Source organism: Cibotium barometz, chromosome 41, assembly GCF_041138505.1.
Source record: "Cibotium barometz isolate CiBa-2024 chromosome 41, ASM4113850v1, whole genome shotgun sequence".
NCBI lineage: Eukaryota > Viridiplantae > Streptophyta > Polypodiopsida > Cyatheales > Cibotiaceae > Cibotium > Cibotium barometz.
In genome coordinates this window covers 4,358,212-4,363,547 of record NC_141086.1, presented here as the reverse complement: position 1 = coordinate 4,363,547, position 5,336 = coordinate 4,358,212, and positions in this window count along the sequence as shown.

Below are 5,336 nucleotides of genomic sequence, written 5' to 3'. Positions count from 1 at the left end.
AATTCCAGTTTCTTGAACTTTGTTCCAGTGAAGGTCACGGAAGGAAATGGTTCCGTTTTGTGACAGTGAATGTCAGCTTAATTTTTGTGGAGCCAATCCATTCCAAGGATTCCGTCAAAAACACCCAAAGGTAAGACTCTAAATTGGCAGTCAGTAACATTCCCATCTAAATTAAACTGAATATGATCTGTCTCATGTTGAGTGAAAAGAATCTTCCCACCACTGGCCAATTCAACTTGCATAGGTTTCCCTAATTTTTGTTCTAAGACTAGCTTACGCAAGCATCCTAGGGAAATAAATGAATGAGTATTGCCTGAATCAATCAAAAGCTTAAATGGCTTACCCTTATACTCAGTTGGGACATGGATGGCATAGAATTGATGATTTGGCCCTTGGTTTTCAATTGCAACATAAATATGTCCTCTTTCCTCTTCCACTACTTCTGCTATTGTAACTGCTCTGGCTGCTGCAGATTGGGGTAGAACTCTTTCTCTTTGCTTACCCCAGTTCTGGGAGGGAGTTTTGAGATTACTCTGAACAGAGGCAGATGGTTGAGCTGGAATCCTCCTGGGATTGTCCTGATTTTGGCGAGACGGTTGACTAATACAAAGGGGCTGGTCTCTGCACTCTGGGTCCTTGACTTCCTTGTCCTCTTGACATGGCAGGATTCGGGCAGTCTTTAAACTAGTGACCAAAACCCTGACACCCAAAACACCTGTTCTCACTTCTAAGCTCATCCCTCTGAATCCTTGAAAAAGGTGGGGCTCCTAAGAAAGTGTTCTGCGGAAAGGGTCTTCCTTCACTTTTGAATCTCCAGCATCCTTATTCTGATTAGGGCCTTGATGCCTCTTTGGGGGTGGAAAGTTTAAAGCACTTCTCGGGGTTTGGAACCTTTTAAAGTTTCAGGGTGCAGGCTTCGGTGGGACCTTAACAACAAATGCTTTGGCAAAGTCCTTTACCATTCTGACAGCTTCTGCCATTGAGACTGGTTTGGCATTTTTCACTAAAGTGTCCAATGGCTCGTTCATCCCTCGAATGAATCTGGCCATCAGCTACTCTTCATCCAAAAGTGGAGAATATTTGAGGAGAAGGGCAAATGCCTTATGGTATTCTTCAATCGTCCGGCTATCCTGCTTCAGTTCCAAGAACTCATTCATTTTGGTTTCCAGGAAGCCCGGAGCACAGAACCTCTTCCTAAGGTAAGCTTTAAGATCTGACTAGGTCTGGGTATTTTGGTCGAGACGGTTTGTCTCGCAATGGTTCCTCCATGCGACCCTGGCCGTTTCCACAATTTTCAATGTGGCGAGAGCCATCTTGCTCTTCTCATTATAACCGGTTACATCAAAATACTCTTTCATTGCTGTAAGATTCCTCCCTCTAGCTTTTAAGGTGTGCAGGTCTAAGACCCTCCCCTTCTGATCTTATAATTATTCCCCTCTTTTTGAAGTAAAAGAAAGATCATGTTTTACCCTGTTTTGGCCTGAAGAGAGAAAATGTCTAGAGGAAGGTAATTCAAAATTGAGATATTTTTGGATATAAAAATCCTCCTAGTGTCTAAAATGGTTTTCCTTGAAACAGAAATTCAAAAAGAACTTTTCAATGTGCAATTGGAATTAATTAAAAATAGGTAAAAATGACCTGAGCCTAAGGGTCCAGATTTTTAGAAATTTTTTGATTATGGTTCAATTAAGTTTTCTATGGACCAATAAGATTAATCCAAATGTAGGGAGGAGAAAAATTGAAGAATAAAAGAAAAATTCCCAAAAATGAGTAAATGCTCACATAAGATGAAGAGTTGACTAAGTACAAGGTTTATTAGTTAAAAATTAAGAGATATTTAGAGGAAATGATGCATTTTTGACACCTCGATGTGGGGATCTCCCCTCATGAAGGAGGTGCCTATTTCACATGTGTGGAGGAGTTTTAAACTAAAAAATAATGAGATATTTTCATCTCCTCTCTCCTGTTTCAACTAGATCCAAAAAGTAAGCTAAACTGACCCAAAAATGGTCAAAAATTGACCAAACTGATCTGGAAAATTCTAGAATCAGTTTGCTTGGCTAGAGGCTCACTTTTTCCTATAAGTAGAAGCCTCCCCCTTTGTAAAATCTTAATGGTGTTTATACACTGTTACTCTGCTCCTGTCGTGAGCCAATTACATTGAATTTTTTTAATAATTCAATTGTTTTTGGCCTAATCCTCACCAAAGTGAATTGGTGGCCACTCTTGCTTCAAACAAGAAAAGAACCCTCAATCCCTCAAGCCAAAGGGAAGCTTACAGCTCCATGACTGCTAAATTTTCTTACTTTTTTAATTTTAAATCTATGGTTTTCTTGATTTTCTTATTTTACAGTTGCTTGAATTAAATTCAAATGCTATGCCTTTGAGGAAAAGGCCATCCCCTTCTCTTCTTTACAATTCAACCTTTCTTAATCCTAGAAAGATTAGTTAAATGATTAATTAAACTTTTCTTATTGTTTACTCTCTTGAATTTTGAAAATTGAGTAGATTAGAGTCCTATACATCTAGATTGGGTTAATTTAAGTTGAAATTAAAATGATAAAAATGAGAAATGGTCAGCCATACAAAGGAGGTTATGGCAAAATTTTCCATAATATTGTGGAAAAGAAAGTTCTTTTTATGTTATTCCAAAAGAGTAATTCCCATCGTTTGTGCATTCTAAAAGAAATATTCTAATTACTCCATGTACATATTCATCTATGAATATGCATGGATATCATTGATATTAATTATTAAAATTGATTTCTATGCATAGAAAGATGCATAATGGAAAATGTTTTTATTATAAAAATGTTATTTTCATTAAAATTGATTTTATGCATAGAAAGATGCATAAAGGATTTTTTTTTTCATTTCAAAAGTCTTATTCTCATTAAAATTGATCTTATGCATAGAAAGATGCATACTCAAATTTCTCAAAATAAGATAGACTTAATATTCTTCTTTTTGAATAAAATATTCATGGGATTTACAAAATCAATTACACCCATATTTTCTCTTTCAGTATAATCACTAATCAATTGATTTAAATGAGTCATTTTCATAATTCTCATAAATTGAATGGTTCTACAAAAATGTGCATAACCTTCTTTATTTTTCTGGCAATTGAATGATGCTCAAAACTCCTCTTTTTGCATAAAATTTATTTTGCATAATTTTATTCCTAGAAAAATGATACTACTCATAATTTCACTTTTGATAAATAAATAAAAAATACTCATATTTTGAAATATACCAAAACTTTCTCTTTTAACATTTAAATGTTTGAAACTCGAATATCATGGGAATTCCTCTTTTTACATCAAAATTCTATGCAATAAAATAAATTTATCAAAATTTTATCTTTTCTCTTAATTAAATAAATATGCATAAATACTAAAAAGTATTTTCCATAAATATGATAAAAATCATTCTTTTTACATAAAATATCTAAACCTAGAATTTGATAGGCATTCCTCTTTTTGCATTATTAAAAATATGCATAAAATTAAGATTTATATCTTTCTTTGAAAAATTTGCCATAGCTTCTTGCACTTACTAAGAAAATTCAATTTCTTAATTAAAAATGAAAACTTGTAATGAAAATTTCTCTAGCTTGTAAAGCATAGAGTTTGGTTTAGGATAAAGAGATTATGAATAAGAATCATCCTTCTAACAAGATCTAGCCATAAGAATGACTAATCTTTTCAAAAGAGAGACTTTCTTAAAGAAAAACATTGAGTTTAAGCATAAAAATTAACATTAGTCTAAGCAAGCATTATGAATCTTTGGGAAAGCTTGATTTGAAGAAAAACCATTGCTTAGAAAGCTTCTCAAGCTTTAAAGGGGTTGAGAAGAAGAAAATCATTGAGAGAATTGAAAAATAAAAATAGGTTTACCTTTCATTTGGGCTTGTTTCTTTGGCTAGAAAGAGAAGCTCCCAAGAAAGTCCTTGGCCACCAAGAGAGGGAGGATAGTCTCCAAGAGAGGATGGAGGAGAGAGAAGCTCCAAAGCTCTCAAGAGAAGAGGCAAATTAGAGAGATAATAGAAATAAGCTAATCTAGAGATAATACTAGCATGGTGTTGCTCCCATATGAAAATACAAAGGAATGAGGGTATATTTATAGGTGAGAGAGGCCATTAACCAAGCCCAACTATGTCCTAGAGCCTTCTAGCTTCAGTTTGACCCAATTCGGATAAGATTTGGATAAGTTTGGCCTCGTTTTTAATCCAGTTTGCATCAAGAGAGTGGAGAGATGAAATATCTTGATTATTTTGAATTTAAAAAGCCAATCAATGATGATGAAGAAGGTGCCTAGCTCAAGTGGGTTTTCCACCTTACTAAGGTCTCAAAAATGCATCATTTCACCTAAATATCTCATTTGTTTACTAATATGCCTTAGTTTTTAATTAATAAACCTTGTACTCAGTCAACTCTTCATCTTATGTGAGAATTTACTCATTTTTGGGATATTTTATTTTATTCACTGTATTTATCTTTTCCCAACACTTGGTTAATCCTATTGGTCCTCTGGAATCTTATTTGGACCTTAATCCAAATTTTTTGTGAAAATGTAGACCCTTAGGCTAAGATCCCTTATACCACATTATTCAATTAATTCCTAATGCACATTGGAAAGTTCATTTTGAACTTCTGTTTCAAGGGAATTCATCTTATACATTAGGAAAATTTTTGTATCCAAAAATATCTCAATTTTGAATTATCTCTCTCTAGACATTTTCTCTCTCTAGTCCAGAACATGGTAAAACAAGATCTTTTTTCCATTTCTGAGGGGGGATGATTACAAGAGACTAAAGGGGAGGTTCTTACACCTTTACATCACAAAACCTGGAGGGAGGAATCTTACATCCTACCTCACTTAAGAAACGGGAGATGTCCTCATCTCGCACAGCTGTCTGGAGGATAATTTCTTTCATCTGGTTCTTCTTCTATCACTTCCAGCATTACTACCTTGGAAGTGGATGGTTGGTTTGGGAACTTCTCCCTTTGATTTACCCAATTCTTAGGCTGAAGTCTTGCATTACTTTGCATTGAAAGTGAGGGTTGGTTAGAGGGTCTACCTCTGGGGTTTCCCTGATTTTGACGGAAAGAAACCTGATCACTCTCGAAGGAAGGAGCTAGAGTCTGTTATCTTGGTCCCTCACTTCCCGACCCCAAAAATCTTGATCCAAAAGGAGTTGGGCATTTCATACCGTGATGTCCGTATCCTTGGCAGTTAAGGCATTTAACTTCTTTGTTCAAGGGGGGTGAAACTTTTGAAGTTGAATTCCAGGGGATTGTGTTCCAAGAAAAAGACCTTTCCTCCATTCTAGA